The 22627-nt window shown below is 36.6% G+C and overlaps 1 long non-coding RNA gene across 1 annotated transcript; it reads left to right on the top strand.

The window, feature by feature from the left end:
- The first annotated feature begins 1367 nt into the window (after nt 1-1367).
- On the top strand, nt 1368-8610 carry LOC122136677. The gene is made up of 2 exons (XR_006154307.1): nt 1368-2025; nt 8478-8610. It is a non-coding gene; the product is annotated as an uncharacterized LOC122136677 (long non-coding RNA).
- Nucleotides 8611-22627: the final 14017 nt, after the last annotated feature.

Here is a 22627-nt window from a genome sequence, read left to right as displayed (position 1 = left end):
TACGGCGCTGTGACGTCATAAGGCAGCGTCGCGCTCTTGCATCTGTTGTGATTCGGCTGAAGAAAGGTTTGTGATTTTAAACATTTACAGTGTTTACATCAATGCAAATCGTTGGGGCGGTTTAATAGTTTTTACAAGCGATGTAAAGTTATTTCATTAATATTGATTGCAGCGCTTTATCTAACAATTATATGCGAGTAAAGCGCGTCCACACGAACTCGGTCATTGACAAGTATTGATGGAGAAAACACAAACTCCGAGTCAATTGAATCAATTGCTTCCCGAAATGATTCTCTGTTTCGAATCTCTCGATTCAGCGCGCGCTGACAAAACCGTGCAATTACAACGAGATCAACAAACAAACGCGATTATGAATGAAACTTTTATGACTTTGTTGTGCCTGTTTATAGTGATTTTATCTAATTATGACCTGGGGGCTGTTTCATAAAACAAGTTTACCAAATAAGCCAGGCTTATTTCTGTTAGTCTGACTTATTTTCACTTGATTTGTGTTCATAAAGCAAAATTACAATAGCTCAAGTTCAGTCTCTGTGGCAATTTATGCTGGGAAACTAACCTGGTCAGGAGCAGGCGAAGTATACAAACAATGCAACTTAAATCAAATGCATAAAAATACAGGCTACAACCGACTGTATTTAATGTATCATGGTCAAGATTTAATCCCAGACAGCAACATAGTATTGGCCCAGATCCGGCCCATGTGAAATCCATGCGAGCCAGATCTGGGCCAACACTGCATGCTGTTTGGGATGACTTTGTTTTAAGATGTTGGAAACCATTTTAACATGCTGCTGGGCATTCAGTTGATCAGCAGTCTCTAGTCATGCAGCCTTTCTCTCTGGTTTATGACAGCTGTACTCTATGGTTATTAGAACATTAAAACATTACAATATAAAATAACTCTTTAAAGCATTAAAAACACTAAATTAAAAGTTAAAATCACTAAATTAAAAATGAAAATGAATAATATAAAACAGACTATATTTTATTTGATAAGAGGAATACCCATTAAATCATTTGAGCTTGTAATTAGGGCTCTATTAGCAGCTTACATTTGATTTACAGTTGCTATCATAAAAATACACATATGTAGAATTAAAATTCTACATGTGTCGCATTTAATGTCCAACAACAAATATTTTAGCAGAATGCGTATTTCATTCAGAATTATTGAGTTCCATCTGTTTAGCGTGCTGAAGCATTCGTTCACTCGCCCACTCCTGACAGCAAAATGGATATGAGATGAAAAGAGATGTGAAATATACCTGTGATGTGTCAGTTGTGCACTGAGGAACACACAATGTCTCAAATGCATTAAAACTGCACAAATATTCGCTTTTTGGTGGATCGATTTGATCCATGCTCAACATTAAGGGCTGCTTAAGAATAAGCCTGCACATCAAATTATCCTGACTCATTCAACCTGGACAGAATTAGTGAGATTGCGTAAACTTAATTGTCGTTTATGAAGGTTATTTCAAGTCAGGCTTTGGACTTTAATCCACGCTTTTCTTAGTGTCGTTTATGAAACAGTCCCCCGGTTTCAGGGCTTAGGTTAAGCCAGGATAAGGCCATAAATTATAAACGTGTCTTTAAAAAAAAAAAAACATTAGTTGTGGTGAGCATCTTAAAACCATTGCACAGACATATTATAAGATCAGTGCGAGTTTCTTTCATTTGAAAGAGCTCAGAGTTACGTTTTAATCTGAGACTAGTCTTCAGCCTTGTCTGTGAAACCAGAGATAGCCGAAACCATTAATTATCATTCAGAGTGTCCCTTACCAGTGTGCTGACTACTGAACTAGGGAGCTGATTGAGACACACCGATTGATTTATCTTTAATTATTCTCATCTTAAACATGACACTGTGTGGATCTCAGCAGGAGTTTTTCTGTGTGTTTGGACACACTGTTATAAAGATGGAGTTTATTAAAGAGGAGAGTGAAGACGTGAAGATTGAAGACACTTTCAGAGTCAAACAAGAAGATACTGAGGAACAAACAGGTTGGTTTTATTCTCATTTGATTTTTATTAAAATGCCAAGCTTTACAGAAAAATGCATAAATTTTTTTTAAGCATATTCAAGTGTAAAATACTTTTTTACTTAATTACTTTTACTCTTTATTTAATTACTGTACTCATTACTTTTGTGGGATTTGTAGTTTACTAAAGTACAGTTTTAACTTAAACTTCTTGTACTTTTACTTGATTACATTTCTGAAGGGAAAAACATACTTTTTACTCCTTACAATTTAATTTTAACTTGAAGTACTTTTTTTTTGCATTATATTTTTTTGTCATCTTACACACGTAGGAAGGGTTAAAGGGATAGTTCACTCAAAAACTTAAATTCTGTCAATAATAACTCACCTTCATGTCGTTCCAAACCCATAAGATCTTTGTTCATCTTTGGAACACAAATTAAGATATTTTCATAGACAGCAATGTAATTACCAGAAACGTAGCAAGAAGATCGGTAAAATAGTTTATGTTTCATAAGGGGTTATTAAGTTATTTTAAGAATATTCAATGATACTTTTTGTGTGCAAAAGAAAAATAAAAATGTATTCAACAATTCGTCAGCATACGCTGTTTACGTTCAGTGAATACTCTCCAACATCGGGCTCAACAACAGGATAGTCCACCCAAAAATTTAATTTTCTCATCATTTATTCCCCCTTTTGTCATCTATGGTTTACATGGCTTTCTATCTTCAGATGAACCACATACAAAGACTTAATTCAAGTGCATGAGAACACTTCAAAAACCACACAAATTGAATACGACCATTACGTTTAAATTCAGGGGCAGTGCCAGAGAATTATGAACACAGGTGCTAGATCATTGATGGCGAGCTGGGCAATTAATAGTAAATGCGATAAAAACAGATTATTCTTATTATGAATAAAATAAATCAGCCACTCAATTTTGTAACATTTTATTGCATGATTATTTAACTCAACACAATTTAATAAAAAAATAATATTTGATCAAATTAATCAAGTAGTCTACATCAGTTAGGTGCCAAAGATTTTTTTTTTTTTTTTTTTTTTTTGGCATGCGAGTCCAAGGCAATATGACATCAAAAAGCTCTGGGGATATATTTACTTTGCTGCTTCTCAGATATGTAGGAGACAGGAAAAAGTCTCTCACATGATCTTTCACATATGGAGAGGAGTAGCTGCTATACTGTGGTACACTCTGGCATCAATTTAGATGAATATGTGCTATATGTGTGCAGAAAAAGCAGGGGAAAAAAAATTATAATTTATATACACTCACAATAACACCACAAGGTTGTGCTTTAGTAAAATAGAGAAAATAAACAAGATGTGCGTCACTGTAATGAACCTGATACTTGCCAAACCTGATCTCATGACTGTGCATTATTACTTTATACTTATGAAATATTAAAAAGTATAGAGGACCAGTTAACTGTTACAGTCCCAGCATAGAGTTGTTGTTTTAATTATTCAGGACTTCTCCTACCCAGACCGCAGTTATTGTGGATCAGTTAATTGTTACTCATCTATCAAACAGCATCTGTACCGTGTCAATCCCTGGAAGAGGGAAGTGATGAAGAAGGTAGATTACCTGTCAATGCATGGACTCGCGGTGCTCAATTCAAATCCATGGATCTGAACATATATCCTGGTGCGAAATCCAGATTGTACAGGTTCTATAGTCTATAGTGTCATCAATCCAAACTCTTTCTTAATACTTTTTCATGTATTGTATTGATCGTGTTGCTGTCTTTTCCTTTGTAATGAAAAAGCACTAGAGTAGAGATGTAGCCACAATCAGATGTCACAAGTAGTTAATTTGTCAATTTAATAAGCACAGTTTATAGCCCCTTTCACACTGCACGTTGGTTCCCGGAAAATTGCCGGGTCGTCTTCTGTGTGAACACAAACACGTCCTGAGATTGATTCCGGGATCGATCCTGGGTTGGGGACCTAGTAACATTGCCAGTTTCAGTCCCAGAATGAGCTCTGTGTGAACAAAAGCCAGAGCTAATGCCGTAAAGGGTGTGTCCTTGTGACGACGCATGTTATCGTGCGACTCATTTACCGGGTGTTTTGAAGGCAGATCAACGTTTGCGACAAAAAAATGTGTAAACTGTAATGAAGCTGAGATCAGTTAGTTCCTCACTATCTGTGCTGAAGCTGAGATCGTTAGCCATCTTAAGTGAAAGTTAACGTGCCTAGCGTTTTCGACTCCTACATTACACGTCACATCCAGATGTCACGTGTCATTACGGGACCTTTACGGGTTGTGTGTGAACACACGCATATATTCCGGGAAATCACTGGCAGTGTGAAAGGAGCAAAATCTAGTGACCCAGGAACAATTGCCGGGACACATTACCCGTGTACTTTTTGGAATCGCAGTGTGAAAGGGGCTTATGTATTATGATGGGGCTTAAATCCTTAAATGTGATTTTCTCTGCAAAACTGGACATAGTTCATTAGATCCCTTTTTTTCTGACATTTAAGACAAATGTCCTGGGCCAAACTGTACTTTAATAAAGGGTTTAATAACTGCAAGCATTAAAGTTTTTTCTATGTTTAGGACACCTCCCAAAAGAGTTTACAATATTAATATGAGTTTCTAAAATTATATGCATCACCTCCTTCAGTTAGATTAGTGCATATACTATCTAGCAGAGGTGGAGTAAGTCACACATGTGCAAGTCACAAGTAAGTCTCAAGCAAGTCCAAGTCAATTTTTTTTGTAAGAATCAAGCAAGTCAAGCAGTCAAGTCCTAGCTTGGGTCAATCAAGTCATATAAATGTTTGATGATTTAACTGAATTTATATATTAAAATAACTTAAAACTACAGTAGTTATGGACTATGGGAGTTTTATTTGCAACAAAACAAAATTGCAATATGCATTTCTACTCAAAAAGTGTCCACATACAGCTGAGTTGTTAATACAATAAAAATCTAAAATAAATAAATAAAAATTAAAACTACATAGCCTAAGATGTGAATTAGTTCAACATAAAAGCATGAAAAGTATTTAGGTACAGCTGTTTCAATATGCCTCAAACATTGAAGAAAACCATGAAAAAGTATTAAACAATTCATGTAAAATGGTTTCTATGCCACCAAATGGCATTCTTCAAACAGGCATCAACTTTATGGGACATGGACACATCATTAAAGGGATACTCCACCCCAAATGTAAAATTTTGTCATTAATATTTTTGATGAAAACCGGGAGGCTTGTGACTGTCCCATAGACTGCCAAGTAAGATACACTGTCAAGGTCCAGAAAAGTATGAGAGGCGTTGTCAGAATAGTCCATCTGCCATCAGTGGTTCAACCGTAACATTATGAAGTGACGAGGATACTTTTTGTACGTGAAGAAAACAAAAATAATGACTTTATTCAACAAATTGTCTACTCTGTCTCTCTGCATCACAGCAGCGCAATTTTGGAGAATATGAGCTGAACTCAAACTGCGTATGCTTGTGATTAAGTAAGTGATTAATGACAATTTTCATTTTGGGGTGGAGTATCATCCCTTTAAGTTAGATCCTTACTTTTTAACAAAAGAACAACAACAAGAAGAAAAAATATTAATAATTGCATCACACAAACCTTGCACCTGTTTATAATGTACATTATTAATCTCTGTGGGTGTGTATGTGTGTGAGGGAGAGCGAGAGTGAGTGTGAGTTATTAATATTTGTGAGTGAATGTGTGTGCATGGTTGTGCTTGCAAGGTTGTTTTTTTTTTTTTGTGTATGCATGGTTGGGTTCAAAACTGTATGATTTGACTAATTATCCATAGTCTTTTCACTCAAAGAGTAACAGTGAAGACCAATTATTAGACAATGTACTGTTCACATGCTACTGCCAAAAAAACTGACATTTCCTTATAAACAGTGAAAAACCATTTACAAATGCATTCCACTTGTAAAAAAATACATTTGATACTGCTCACAAACTGTATTTTAATGCAGCCATATTCTCAATAAAACTGTTTTCACTGGTATATTTTTTTGTTTCTGTTGTAAGACTATGGGATGAATATGAAAATGGAGACTGAGAGCGGCCCATTAAGACTACTAGCTCTCCATTAGATGTTAATCTGCACAAAAATCCTGATTCATAATCATGACATCGTGTAATGAAATCAAATGCACATAAGAAAGATAATGACTGTGCTGTGATTTCAGCTATTTGCATGTAAAATAGAGTTAGAAGTGACAGAATATCATTTAACCGAAAGCGCTGCTCCTCTCAGCCGCTCGCTGAACAGTCGACGCAGAGAGAGGTGCGCGCATGCTGGGAAAGCGAGACCTCGCGCTCGTGCGTCAGTATTGGTAAGTCTCAGAAACTAAATAAGCTTTGTCCAAGGAGTTGCTAGATTTGTCGCTAAGAATTTTTTTTTTTTTTGTTAAAAAAAAAAAAAAAAAAAAAAAGATTGCTAAATATCGACAAAGTCACTAAGTTGGCAGCACTGTACAGGCTCTGCTTGCCTGCTGCGTCATTTGGTTAGATTGCAGTGCGTTCAAAAACAAACAGATATTTATTGAACGCAAAATGGTAAGACAATAAATACGTTAAATAACTTGAAGTTATTCCATATAGGTAGCAGAGTTTCACAAAATAAAACAAGACAAGTAAAATGTTAACTGACAAATAAAATTGTTAATAACAAACATTATTCTTCCGCCAAACAATGTAGTTCCTCAGAAACTGTTCAGAATCAAGGACTGGAACTATCCGGTTTTATAATAATGTTTTGATGTCTAAGACCAGTTTCCCTTCTTCATTTCATTGCAAAAACACTTGAACGAGCTGTGTTAAACCAAGTCTCTTCCTTTCTCACACAGAACAACCTCCTTGACAGCTACCAATCTGGCTTCAGAAGTGGACATTCAACTGAGACTGCCTTGCTCTCAGTTGTTGAAGCCCTAAGACTGGCCAAGAGCGGAATCCAAATCTTCAATACTTATCTTGCTTGATCTATCTGCTGCTTTTGACACAGTTATCCACCAGATCCTCCTGTCAACCCTACTAACAAAGGGCATCTCAGGAACCCGCACTCCAGTGGTTTGAGTCTTACCTATCAGATAGGTCCTTCAAAGTATCTTAGAAGAGGTGAGGTGTCCAATTTGCAACATCTAACAACTGGGGTGCCTCAGGGCTCAGTTCTTGGACCACTTCTCTCTTCTCTGTCTACATGGAATCATTAGGTTCTGTCATTCAGAAACATGGCTTTTCATACCATTGCTATGCTGATGACACTCCAACTCTACCTCTCATTTCATCCTTATGATCCGACGGTAGCTGCTCACATCTCAGCTTGTCTAACAGACATTTCTTGCTGGATGAAGGACCATCACCTTCAACTCAACCTTGCCAAGACAGAACTGCTTGTGGTTCCAGCAAACCCATCGTTTCATCACAATTTCACCATCCAGTTAGGCACATCAACCATAATTCCTTCAAAAACAGCCAGAAACCTTGGAATTAAGATTGATGATCAACTAAATTTCTCAGATCACATTGCTAAAACTGTCTGGTCCTGCAGATTTGCTTTATTCAACATTAAGAAGATCAGGCCCTTTCTTTCGGAACATGCTTCACAACTCCTTGTTCAAGCTCTTGTTCTGTCCAGGCTAGACTATTGCAACGCTCTCTTGGCAGGTCTTCCAGCCAGTTCTATTAAACCTTTACAATTAATCCAGAACGCGGCAGCAAGATTAATTTTTAATGAGCCGAAAATAATGCACGTCACACCTCTGTTTATCAGTTTGCACTGGCTACCAATAGCTGCTCGCATAAAATTCAAGGCATTGATGTTTGCATACAAAACCACCACTGGCTCTGCACCCCTTTACCTAAATTCATTACTTCAGACTTATGTGCCCTCTAGAAGCTTGCGTTCTGCAAGTTAAGCACAAAGTCACTTTAACGGACTTTTAAATTAAATGTTCCCTCCTGGTGGAATGACCTGCCCAACTCAATCCGAGCAGCTGAGTCCTTAGCCATCTTCAAGAATCGGCTTAAAACACATCTCTTCCATCTTTATTTGACCCTCTAACTCTAGCACTCTCTATTCTTATTCTATTCTTAAAAAAAATAATCTAACTAGCTTTCTAATCTTTTTGTATTATCTGAGTTTTCTTTTCATTTATTACTACAATTAACAAAAGCAAAAAAAGACCTCTAACACTAGCTTGCTCTGTTCTTTTTCTATACGTTTTCTTTTTATTTATTATATTATTTAAAAGCCCTTGCCATGTGTACTGTGTTAAGCTAACTGAGACTTGTTATAGCACTTGTATATCATTGCGCTCTTGTTGATTTTGATTGCTTCCATTGTCCTCATTTGTAAGTCACTTTGGATAAAAGCGTCTGCTAAATGACTAAATATAATGTCTGTTTCTTTGTGCAATTTAACGGGGCTAACTTTCATTTGTCTTTTTTCCCATAGACCTCATGCTGCTGAAAGAGGAGCACATAGTACCGAATAAAACAGAAGAGAAAGAACAATATGAGACGACTCATGATTTTAAAACCGAAGAAGAATCTTTCAGTTGGCCACAGATTAAAGAGACTTTCTCACAGAAAACTATAGAACAGGAACTACAAGTTATTTCACCCCTTTTCATTGTGAAAAGAGTTTAAATGAACACGGAAACCTTAAAGTCCACATGAGAGTTCACACCAGATTCTTTTGGGGCCCCCCGGGCGGGAAGCTTTTCACCTGCCAACAGTGTGGAAAAAGATTTAATCAAAGAGTAAACCTAAACAGGCACTTAAAAGTTCACACTGGAAAGAAGCCTCACAACTGCCCTGAGTGTGGAAAGGGTTTTGATCAACATGGAAACCTTAACGTGCACATGAGAATTCACACTGGAGAGAAGCCTTACACCTGCCAGCAGTGTGGGAAGTGTTTCAGTCATAATGGAAACCTTAAAGTGCACATGAGAGTTCACACCGGAGAGAGCCTTACACCTGCAAACAGTGTGGAAAGAGTTTTGATCATCATGGAAACCTTAACAGGCAAAGAATTCACACTGGAGAGAAGCCTTTCACCTGCCAACAGTGTGGAGTCAGTTTCACACTTAAAGGAAGCCTTAAAGTCCACATGAGAATTCACACTGGTAAAGAAGCCTTTCACCTGCCAACAGTGTGGAAAAGGTTTCAGTAGAAAGGAACCCTTAATGACCACATGTAATTCATACAGGAGAGAGTCCTTTTATCTGCCAGCTGTGTGGAAAAAGTTTAAACCGAAAAAAAGAAAGCCTTAACAAAACACATGAGAATTCACACAAGAGAAAAACTTTATACATGCTCTCAGTGTGGAGAGAGTTTCAATCTACATGGAAGCCTTAAAGCCCACATGAGTTCACACTAGAGAGAGTTCCTTCACCTGCCAACAGTGTGGAAAAAGTTTTACTCAAAAAGGAGATCTTAACCGTGCACATGAGAATTCACACTGAAGACAAGCCCTTACACCTGTCCTGAGTGTGGAAAGAGTTTTGGTCAACATGGAAACCTTAAAGTGCACATGAGAGTTCACACTGGAAAGAGTCTTTTTATCTGTCAACCGTGTGGAATGAGCTTCATTCAAAAAAGGATTCCCCTTAATAGACACATGAGAATTCACACTGGAGAAAAGCGTAAATGTGTGCCATCAGTGTGGAAAAAGTTTCAGTTGAAAAAGGAAGCCTTAACAGGGCCCATGAGAATTCACACAAGAGAAAAACTTTATGCTCGTCAGTATGGAGAGAGTTTCGATCTACATGGAATCCTTAAAGCCCACTTGAGAGGTTCACACTGGAGAGAGTTCCTTCACCTGCCAACAGTGTGGAAAAAGTTTTACTCAAAAAATTAACAAACCGTAACAAGCACATGAGAAAACTACACAGCATAAATTTTTCAACACAATCTTGTTCAACACACAAGGATTCATTTGAGAGAACTGTTTTATTTCTTCAGTGTGGAAGGAGTTTCGCAGACAAGAATCATGTAATAATGTTATGATGTATAGGAAGCTCAGAAGTGAAGACCAGGGGCCCGTTCTGGGCTCCAGACTATTTTTCGTTTCCCACTGGTCGCTCTTTTGCGACTTACTTTCTCAGTTGGTCACACGAGCACATGATTTGGTCGCAATATTTTTTTTTATTTTTTTTTTTTGCGCAACAACATGGGATTAATTAATGCATGCTGATGAACTTTAATCATAGTTTATAGTTATATGGACACAAAAGTGGTTAACATTCCAACCCGTTCTTTTTACATCAGTAGTATCATTTGTGATTTTAATTTTGAGAACAGGAGTTCATTTTTGCTATGTTATAAGCTGGGCTTATGCACTTTCCCTTTTGAATTCATGATATTGTTGTTACATTTAAGCGCCAAGTGATAAATTGTGTTGTCACACACAAAAGATAATTGTCTGTTTTGTTTACATACAATATACACACCTTGTACTTTTAAGACTTAAACAAAAGATGGATTCATTGTTATTCTTAAAAGCACAACAACAATACGATTGAATGCCACAAACAGAGCGGCTTTAAAAAAGTTTATTAACAAAAATGAATAAAATGAGGCATGGCATTACACCACATGCTGTATTATATACCGACTAAAAAAAATTACAGAAAAAAAAAAAAAAAAAAAAACGTTTAGCAAAACACTGAGGAATCGCTTATAAAAATAAATAAAAAAGAGCCTTCATGGCATAACGATTGAGGTAAACCGCAAAGATAAATGGTCTTTTACTCTACTTTAGAGCTTGAAAACCATCTATCGATTTGCATAATTTTTGCTGCGTGCGCTAGCGCTGACATGGCGAGTATAAACCAAGCTCTATACTGTAAGCGCTGCGCAGTTCAAACAAGTAGCACGGTTTCATTATGCTTTCAGTTTCATTTGCCGTTTGATGTGTTCTCATAAGCAATAGAATTGACAGCGCTTTTGAGTTGAACAACGCAGTGTTCGCACAAGTGTGACTGCCCACAAAATTTAGTTGCACAGGCAGAAAAAATTGTCACAAAATGCGACCATCTGGTTGCAGTCTGGAGCCTTCTTCGTTAGTCGCTCATTACATAATCCCATATAGCACACCGTACGTCTGGCCGACGTCGGCCCCAGAGTGGAACGTCAGCCTCCTATCTATAACCTCTAATAAGTATCGGGCCAGGCATAGGCGCATATCTTCAGTCAGTGCTCTATTTCCAGCTCGTCGGCTTTGGGTCGCCCCACTACTGCAGGCAGATGCCACGCTTATGTTTGTGCATGACCATTCATCTCTTTGCAAACCCACCAGAGAAAAAGGCGACTGCAGCAACATCGGTGGTCTTCAGATAAGATTTCACTTGAGGTAAATTAGAAAAAAAAAATCCTTTGTTAATTCTGTGACACTTAAAAGTTACAGAGGCACTCGGATTACTACAGGCAATTTCTAATCACAATTTCCTTGGAGGGGAAAAATTACTCCAATTTTACAGTCTCTTGAACTGGCTACCTATTAAGTTCCGTATCAGTTACAAAATATTATTACTTATAGGGCCTTAATGGTTTAGCTCCTGCGTACCTAACTAGTCTTCTACCACGCTACAATCCATCACGCTCCCTAAAGTCACAAAATGCTGGACTTTTGGAGTACCTAGAATAGCCAAAGGCCACTAAAGGAGGTAGAGCTTTTTCGCATTTTGGCTCCAAAACTCTATGCATAGCCTTCCTGATAATTTTCGGGGGTTCAGACACACTTTCTCTGTTTAAATCTAGATTAAAACACATCTCTTTGGCAAGCATTCAAATAAATGCATCTCATAATTTGGGACTTTGATTTGTTTTTGACCGCCTTCACACCATATTCTGCCGTTTTAAACCAAACAGTGTGGCATGATGTCGTTCATACTGAGACGAAGCCGTGACATGGGAACACATGAGGGTCCCATAGAGACTAGGAAGCACACGGACATGATCACATGAAAGCAGACAAGAAACAATGAAACCAATAGAGTGGGGGGGGGAACTATGACAGTCAACTTTGTAGGCCCGATCGGCTGTTAAAATCACACTGGTTACCTCCACAGAAAGCCAACAGGGACTTTTCCATAGGCTTTTGGATTATTGCAAAAAATAAGATCTGTGTTTAACCCATAGTTCATTGAAACTTACACATTTTGTCCATCAAGATCATCTTCACAAAATAATATAACTTTTATATGAATTTTTAAGCCTAAATAAATGCGCCAGGAACTTAACAGAGCAGGTCATACGGTTTTTGAAAAAAATCTCTTTTGCAGTGTTATAATGTAGCTTTCCTTAAATGAAAACAATCTGCCAAAGTTGTTAATCACAAAAAAAAGGTTCAGATACAGTACACTGACATTTCCACAGGCACCAGAAATCCAAACACCGCATGGACTCTTAAGTTCTTATTGTTCTACCACTCAGTAGGCTCCAAATGGGCTGAAAGAGATTTCCGTCTAGAAAAGCCTACCGCCCCAATTTCAACCTCCATGAACGGGGACACCTAAATTTAAAGTCCTTCTTTTCTTGTGGATAATGTGCACGTAACTGCAGTTCATGGGGGTTTTATGAAGAATGGTATTTTTTCCCTATTCAGCTGAACTCTAAAATGCATTTTGAATTTAGCAAAAGTGCACATGAGATATCACACCTGTTTTTGTGACAGCCTAAAGCTATGTAAACTAGCAAAAAAAAAACTTTAAAAGTTGGGTTGGTGGCCTTTCATTTTTGTAGCCAACAATAGAATGGTTGTCGCATCAGTTTGACTGCAACAGTGCAACTATGCAAGTATGCACTAAAATGCGTGCTTGTCAAAGTGCCTTTGAAAACTGAACCATCTTATTAGAGTCTAGCTAAGTGCTTCATTATTTCTTCCATAAATTAATTTCTTGATTAACTTGTGTTTGCATGTCAGGGCTAAGCAAAAAAACCCAAAACTGTTGAACAACAATATATAAACTTCATTAATTAGATTTTTTCTACAAGTTTTGTACTATAAATTTATACTAACAATAGGAAAATACTGTAAATTGATTAAATTGTTTCAGCATGATAAAATTTAATGTCTCTGACAGCGCCTGTAGGCCCATTTAGCAACTTGTTCGCAACCATGCTTTTTTAAGAAATGTAACAGTTTAAAATAATCATGAGTGGCATGGTAACTGATTTCGTTTTATGTAGTAGAATGAAACATGGAATTATCTTGGAGCATGTGTGAACCACACCCAGATATTTTTAGGGGATTTAACCAATGGAACCAGAAGTGCTAGAGTGCTAACTTGCTTCCAGGTTTTTTGCCTACAAAGTGATGACGTAGTTCACACCACTCTATAGGTGTGTTCGACCTTAACGCAGCATTGCGCGGATCGATCATAATTCTGATTTGAAGACAGTGTGCATGGCCAGTTAGAAATGGTTAGGGCTAGAAAGGGATACAGCTTGTGGCAAACTGGAAATGCGCACATCAATATATTATTAATTTTTGTCACACTGTGCAACAATAATTACTATTTTTGCATCATTGTAAGGGTAAGTTTAGGTTTGCGGGTCGGTGTAGATGTTAACAAAACACAATCTAATAGGTAGAAAATTCAATTTTGTAAAAATTTAAACAATATCGTTAGAAATTTTGTTTCGACTTGAGACAGGTGCAGATGTCACTGTCCACATGTGACATTAAAGTACCCCCGCTATGGCATTTTGAGAGCCGCCCGGTGGACACCGGTGTGTGTGATCACACCGCCGCCGAGAGCATCAAAATTTGCTTTTGCACACTCCTGCCGACATACACCGTAGAACAGATAATTGATGCTTCTGACGTTAGAGTCAAATGCTTGTCGTTATATTTACAAAAGGGTCCGCAATAAGCATACAAGCACGTATTGATCTTGTGCCGGACTGACCACAAGGGTATAAGTTAACCTCATGAATAATTCTCAAATGTTGAAGGTAAAGAACCGGATTGGCTTACAGTAAATAACTTAATAATATAGTTCCATGTTTGCTAAAAAGAAAAAAAAAAAAATTTTTATAAAAAAAGCCAATTTGTGTGTTGGTTGTGGTTTGTGTGCCTGGTTTAAGTGCTAGTCTTATTTCAACACGGCAATTTATAGGAGACGTTACTAAAACGGTGGTCTTTAATTAACATTAACATTAATTTGGCGCCGCCTACATCACCAACTGTCCTGGTTTAAGTGTAGCCTTAATGCAAACTGTTCAAATTGGTGATGTTTTCTGTTTTGAGCAGAGATGCCTATGAACTGCAATGTGCTAAAAATGTATTTAAAAAACTGTATTTAGGTACCACTTTACAACCCAATCTTTCATACAAAGTAGGGTTCAAGTTTCTACATAATGTTTTTTTTTAATACAGAGATAGTATGTTTTTTAAAACAGAATTTTCAGTTGGTGTCTCAAAATAGCAAGACGTTGAGTGCACTATAAAATTATCTTAAGAATTTTTAGTAGTACAAGTACCAAAAATTTTTATGTGCGCGGGAAACAGGGCACGTAAGTTACAATCATGGAAGTATAGAATTTTTCACTTGGCGGCCCTCAACGTATGGTTATGGTAGAATATGATCGATTGGTAACGATATTAACACACGAATTACCAGAAATGTTGGGGCAATTTTATTGCCGGTTATACTAACTTTTAAAAAAAAAAAAAAAAATATGGTATGTGAGGGAGGAAGAAAGCACAGGGTGCAGCTGATTTTTCAGAAAATATACACATTAATTACCAACATCAGCAATTCCGCGGAACACCAACAATGTCCGACACCTTGATTGATGATTCATTTTCTCGAACACGACGTAAGATTGGGAAACCCACCCACAGCAATAATCAACCTCTGCACCATTTTGCTTGGGAACTAATGTGGTCAGAACCAAAGTTAACAGGTCTGAGTTCTCTGGAGCAGTGGACTTCTACATTCCAATTGGTTGCTGCCAAACCACGTCATAGCTCATTACCATAAAGTTGACCTGATTTCATCTCTACTTGACTGCCACTCAGTTGCGTGTTGAAGTTGTTCAACGAAATTACCTCCAAGGTGGGCGCAAAGGGGCAGTTTGCAAACTGACTAAAATTTATTATTTTGTTTTGTAAACAGAGATCAAATACCCCCCCGAAATAAAACTATAACATTATAACAATAACATCTTTAAAAAATCAGAAAATTAATTTAAAATAATTTTTAGAAAGTTCATTTCAAAAGTTCTGTGATGTGGTCGTCGGAGGTAGCAGCCTAAGGCATCAAAAAAAATAAAAAATAAAAAATAATTAAATTTACATAAAGGCAGGTTGTGGTTATTAAACACTCAGTATGGAAAACCATTTAAAAACTACACAATTTCCTTATGTTGTATTAAAGTTTTGAATGAAAAAATCCTGACCCCCCTTACAGCTGTTGGGTTCCTGTATGTACACAAGGCTGCACGTTTGTACTCTGTTCTCTTGTTCACAATTTACTCTGCCTCACACCATAAAAACAAAAAAATAAAGTTCTGAGAAATCAAGACTAATAGGCTAAAACTGAGACATGAAAAAATGCCTACAATCATGCAAAAAGTAGAATATTAAACTTGGACTGTTTTAGATTACATTTAAGGAGGTGTGCATTAGCCTCTGCCATAAAAATTAAATGATGATTGAAGGATAATGAAAGCTGATTAGTGTTATAAGGCTAGGCCTAGCTCTAACACATATTTTTTGCACTTAGTCACGTATTAATGCTACAAATTATGACAAGGCTTGGAAACTTACATTTAATGAATTGGCTGATGTATTTTCAGCAGGTCACACATACTTATTTATTATCTGTCCCTTTTTAACACATTTATTCCCATGTACAGAGACCATGACATGCTGAAAATTATTGTCCCTGAATAAGAAATTTATCATTTTTTATCGTTCTTTGTATTAGTTCAACACGTATTTAAATAATAAATTAAAACATTTTTTTTTTAAATAATAACAATACTGATAATAATACGGTTTAGCATATAGAGTTTGGGCATGCGGGAGATTGGGGGAATCTGTAAAATGTAAAAATAAAATAAAATTAAAAAAATGCATTAGACAACAAAATACAACTTAAGAATTTTCTCATTTAATTAGAAAACAACCCCTGATTCACAACATTAATTTCCAAATGCAGGGACCTCAAACCTCGGCTCTATAGCAGCCCTTGGCCGACAGCTTACCAGTATCCTCGGCCCGAGTCCGACTGGAGCCTGTGTCTTTTTCTCTCTTTCTTTTTGCTTCCTAATTACACTGCTGTTGCAGCTATTAAAATAGGTCTGTTTTATTTTTAATAGCAAAGTTATATTTCTTATTGTTTCATAATCACTTTTTTTTTAATTAATTAATTTAGAAAAATATTTGGAACATTTTTGTTTGTTAAATTCAAATTGTTGTTTTTTTTAAGTGACTCGACCAAGCCGGATAGCAGCAGACAGTTGAGTTGTTCACGTTTGATCAATTTAGCATTCTCAAATCATCACAACTTGCTTAAAATAAAATCTGTAGATGTTAAAAATACCTTACAATGTTAGCTAAAATATCTAAGCGCTTGTGTGGAGAGTGGAAGCTGAAGCACGCTTTTAATGCATGAGGCACAAGCTTGATCACTTCATTTTGTTCTTCAGTGGAAAACAAGTAGGCTACTGCCTTCATTTTTGCTCATACAGATAAGACTAATACTTCATTCCAGAAACTATAACTGGTCTACCCTTATTTTTTTGTGTGCACTCACAGTATCAACAAAACGTCTTATAGAGAAACAAAACAGGATAAAGCTTGCTCTCTCGGACTGCATGAACTGGAAGAGAAATGAGAGTGGAGCTGAACTCTAACTCTAAAATCAGGTGCACTTTAGGTAGAGAGTGACGCGGATATACAGCCAAGTATAGTGGACCTTACTCAGAATTAAGTGCTCTACGCATTTAACCCATATCAAAGAAGTGCACAGCGAAAGTGAATCACACCACATCGCGGAACACACACCCAGAGCAGTGGGCAGCCATTTATGCTGGCGCGCCTGCATAGCAGTTAGGGGTTTGGCGCCTTGCCTGGTTGTTACTTTGGTTTCCTCAGTCGTAGTATTGAAGGTGGAGAGGCTGTGCATTCACCTCCCCACCAGCAATTCCTACCGGCCCGAGACTCAAACTCCACAACCCTTGGATTGCAAAGTCCAACATTCTAATCCGTTAGGGCCAATGACTTCCCCAAGGGAAGCTTCCTGATATCCGTAAAACTGATGGTTTAAATACACAATAAGCTAAAGAATACATGTAAGACTGGATCCATGAAGGGCTAATAATGAGAGAGTAAGATGTTAATAATGTATGATCACGCGTTGGTTCATATTTAAAAAACGACTTTTAAAAAAGTCATATAATATTACAGCAATACTGATAATAATATATATATATATATATATATATATAAAACGGCTCTGTGAAATTCTTGATTCTGATTGGCCAGTCGCGACTTTCAAAAAGTATGTTATCCTCGATAACAAACCGCTAAACGCTAATAACACAGGCTCATCTGGGTAACTGGAAGTCGGAGCTGTACTCTTGCTAGGAACAGTTGTTGAAGCTTTGCATTTGTTTAGCTAATAAAATATTAAAATTCAATTCAAAATGGTGTACAATTATTTAATTATGTCTTATGACAAGCTTTGATTTTGGCGGGTTGCCGGCAAGTAAGTATATGCACTTCCGGGTTTAGTTACTGATTCTTGTAGAGTATCAGTAAATTAAATGTTACAGTTTTGCATTGTGCTTTGAAAACATTAGTAGGTAGCCTGGATTTACATTTAGTATTTAGCTATCATAAAAATGTATGCTTTCAGTTTGAATAGAGATCTTATACAGTACAGTTTGTCGATCTAAAATGGTAATTGTATTAACAGCTGTCAACCATGTCCGGTTTGCAAACGCATGCTCTGAACTAATTTACACAGCGCATTTCTTACTTTGGTCGCGCTGCACATATGACCTGCGTGGACCACTCATGTGCACCCCTGAATATAACACATGATTTATATTATATAAAATAATGAGGTTCCACCTGTTAAATGTTTAAAATCTAAAAATATGGTGTAATACTTAGCGATAAATAGAAAGCACAGGCTCATAGACTTGACATTTATCTTGACATAAAAATACACATTCAGTAGATCCATAGCTTCCTGTTGGTCGTTCGTCTCTTTACCCTTACCAAAAGTAGTATACTTCAAGTTTATTTTATTAAGTATACTTAAGTAAAGTTCAAGTATATTTAGAACTTTTTGTAAGTAATGGTCAAGTTATACTGTAAATGTCATTTTAAGTATATTTGAGGCAGTACATAAAGCCCATTATGAGCAAGTACATTCAAAAAGTAAACTAAAAGCATTTACTTTCTATTTTTAGTTTAAACGAAATTATATTAAAGCCCCATTGAATAAACTTCGTTTTCTGAAGGGTAGTTAAGTTTCCCCCCCAATTGTTGCAGAAAGAAACATTATATTAATGTATAATCATGGTCAGTGTAGAAATGTAACTTGAAATTACTTTCTCACAGATCTAAATGCTCCTTGCTAGTCAGTCAGAGTAGTATAATTATAAAGATGAATGTCAACTGTCGACTCCACGGACTGCTCAAGGTGTCTGAGGAGTAAACGTCTGCCATTTCTTCTTGTGATGGATACTTCTCTTGATTACATTTACATTTTACATTTAGTCATTTTGCAGATGCTTTTATCCAAAGTGACTTACAATTGGGGGATAAATAAAATGATCTTCTTAAAGAGGCAAACAGACACAGGAAGTGCTTTGTAATTACCAAGTTTTAGACATCGTTCAAATATAAGTAAAAGCTAGAAAGACAAGGAAATAAATAAAGAAAAAGACAGTTTTTTTTATGATAAAGTCAAGTAGCTTGGAAAGAGATGAGTTTTCAGCTGTCGCTTGAAGATTGTCAGGGATTCAGCATTCCGGATAGGGATGGAAAAGATCATTCCACCAGCCAGGAATGGTGAACGAGAATGTTCTGGAAAGTGATTTTGTGACTCTCTGTGATGCGTACCACCGAGGGCATTGCCTCACTAGTGGATCCAGACTTCTGTAAGGGGAAGTGAGTGAGAGATTCGTAGTAGTAAGTTGCAAGTAGGCTGACGACATTCGAGTCTATATAGGCTCAGCTGAATGGGCCACACTGTGAACCTGATGACTGAGGCTCCCATACTGCATCTCTTGCACCACCAGAGGGAAAACCTTCACCTGAATATTGACTGTTTTGATTCCGACTTCAATTCCCATCAGCCTTCATATATGGGATTTATTGCACTACACATGCATCCATCCAAGTAATCACTCACTCAAACCACCACATATACGCACCGCGTCACACTCACACTCTCATTGGAAAGTCTTGATTTTGCTGTGGTCTGTCATTCTGAGTGTTTCTGTGGATTACCTTCTCTGTTTTTGAACCTGGACTGTACTGTAGTAGCGTTTGATCCTTGCCGCCTGCCTCGACCCCCTTGCATCTTACTTGGACGTGTTTGCGTATCTGCCTGACCTCATAACCTGTTCTCTGGTTTGTTGAATGTTAAATCAGCCTGTCCCAATCTCTCGCCTGTTCTCTTGGACTAAGAATTATTGCCTCTTCTTGTGTTGCTGCCTCTGTACTGTATTAATCGTTGTGATAAGAAAAGATGCAGATGGATCCTCACTTTTCTGAACTCATCGTTACAAAAGTTGATATCTTTTCATAGTTAATTCTTCCCAGGGTTGACTAACTGATTAAGACGGTCTATGGCTGGCCACATACTGGCAGAGCAATGTAACCTGCAATGAAAGAAGCCCAGGCATGATATTGCTTTTTTTTCTTGTTTTTTTTTTTGAATTGCCCACAAAAATAAAAACTTGGGGCGTGCTTAGCTGATGTGTTAATTGTGGGAGCATGTGATTAGTTGACTGGAATTGTGTGCTTGGTTACCAGATGTCTTTAAATATTTAAAATGGCAATGTGTTGAATGCCTTGCCTAAGACTTGCATTATTGTGCATAGTGGTTCTGACCCTGTGCTTTACAGAAAGGCATTCTTTTTTTATGTGCCAGAAACATCATGAGCATACATGATTTTTTTGGCCTGAAACTTGTGTTTGAAAACTGTACTCTTTATATTAATAAGTCAATTCAATTAATATGGTCACGTTTTTAAGTTGCATGTCTGGAGATTTTTTTTTTAAATTTCAGTGTCCAATTTCTGGTTTGATTAATAAAGGGCAAATTGTAATCTCGTAACTGCAACATTACATATATGAGATGTAATTATTTACATAACAGTGTGAGTAAACGGGCATCTATGCTGTGAACACCATGGTAAGTTTATTTATTATAATGATGATGTACCAGTAAAAAGGAGCATTAAAAGTGAATATTTTGAATGTTCTTAAAAATATATTTACATTTATAGAAATCTAATATATTTTACATAACATAATGTAATGTTTAACAAATATTAGAAATTAATATATGGAATATATATTGCAAATTAATATATTTGCATTGTCTGATATCTAAATGATTATTTACGTATAAAGGAAATAAATATATGTCAAATATTTTGATAAAAATATATTCTACCCCATATGTTTAATATATGTGAAAAAATATTAAAAAGGTTCCCAAATCAAATTTTATATTATTTTTAAAATAATCTCAAAACTATTTTTACATATATTGTATAAATAAATTTTATTCTATTTTTCCATTAAGATATTTTAAATAGCATAAAAAATGTATTTTATTAATTAATGTATTTCAATCTATTTGACTTCTGTATGGGGGGTTTGTGTTTTATGTACTTTTGATATGTTGGCATGTGAACAGGACTTTTATTTTGGTACGGCGCTGTGACGTCATAAGGCAGCGTTCGCGCTCACATCTGCATTCTGTTGTGGCCTGTCCTACCCCGCTGGAAGCAAAGGCGTAGAGTGGGTTGTGCGTGGGCCAATTTTAGCAGTTTGTTTGGTCCCAACTGTCTATGTACTCATATGTGTAGCATCTTCACTTCTAGTCTATCAGACACATCATTGGATGCAATCATCAGTGTTTTATTTGTGTGCGCGTCTGAGGGAAGGAGAAGAGCGCGTCCACACGAACTGCAGCGTCCCAGTTGCAGCATGTTTTAGGTTTGGTTGTGTAACGCAAATAGAGCACACAATCGCACTTCTCGTAGCGGTACATGACACCCGTGTATTAAGAAGATTGCCTTGCCATGATTAGATGTATGACGCCTGTGTTTCACGCACCATCTCTCGAATTCAGCGCGCTTCACAACCAACACCGTGTAAATAAGAACGTGACTCAACAACCAAAACGCGCATTATGAATTAATTCAACTTTTCTGTCTTTTTCTTGTTTATAGTGGTGTTTTGTTTAATTATGGCCTGGTTTCCCAGACAGGGCTTAGGTTTAAACCAGAATTAGGCCAATGTAATTATAAACGTGAATTAAAAAAAAAATAAAAATTAGTTGTGGGTGAGCATCTTAACACAATTGCACAGACATATTTTAAAATCACGTGGTAAGTTTCTTTCATTTGAAAGAGCTTAGACTTAAGATTTTGCGTCTGAGATAGTCTTCAGCCTTGTCTGTGAAACCAGAGCTAGCCGAAACCGCATAATTAGCATTAAGAGTGTCCCTTACCAGTGTGGTGACTACTTGAACTAGGGGAGCTGATGGGAGACCCCCCAGTGATTTTAGTTTGGACTGATTTATCTCTTAAATTATTCTCACTCTAAACCGGAACAGGGTGTGGATCTAAGCCAGGAGTTTTTCTGTGTGTTTGGACACACTTGTTATAAAAGATGGAGTTTATTAAAGAAGGAGAAAGTGAAGACTGTGAAGATTGAAGACACTTTCAGAGTCCAACAAGAAGATACTGAGGAACAAACAGGTTGGTTTAATCTCATTCAATCTTAAAAATGCCTAGCTTACCAGAAATTTTTCTCTTCTTTTTGCCAAGCTTTCCCCCCCCTACCAGAAACAATGCATAAAAAATGTAAGCATTTTCCAAGAGTGTAAAATACTTTTTTACCTTAATTTGACTCTTTACTTAATTACTGTTGGGGGATTTGTATTTTACTAAAGTACAGTTTTAACTTAAACTCTTGTACTTTTATGATTGTACATTTCTGAAGGGGAAAAAAACATTTTTTTTTACTTCCGGACACAATTTTAATTTTAATTCTCATAATAATATCTAATTTAATACTTTACAGAAAAATGCATTACATTTTTTAAGCATATTCCAAGGCTGTGAAAATACTTTTTTTTTTTAATTAATTCCTTTTAACTCACTTACTGTACTCATTACTTTTGGGCGCTTTGTATTTTAAAGTTTTAACTTAAACTTCTTGTATTATTTTACTTGATGACATTTTCTGAAGGAAAAAAAAAAAATACAGTGGATCTCAATAAATTAGCATGTATTGTGGAAAGTTAATTTCCAGTATTTCAACTCATTGTGAAAACTTGTGTATTAAATTAAATTCAATGCACACAGACTGAAGTTGGTTTAAGGCTTTGG

Source organism: Cyprinus carpio, chromosome B3 (genome assembly GCF_018340385.1).
Source record: "Cyprinus carpio isolate SPL01 chromosome B3, ASM1834038v1, whole genome shotgun sequence".
In the NCBI taxonomy this organism is placed as follows: Eukaryota; Metazoa; Chordata; class Actinopteri; order Cypriniformes; family Cyprinidae; genus Cyprinus; species Cyprinus carpio.
Note: the sequence above shows the minus strand (reverse complement) of the source record. Positions and strands in the feature narration are given on the sequence as shown.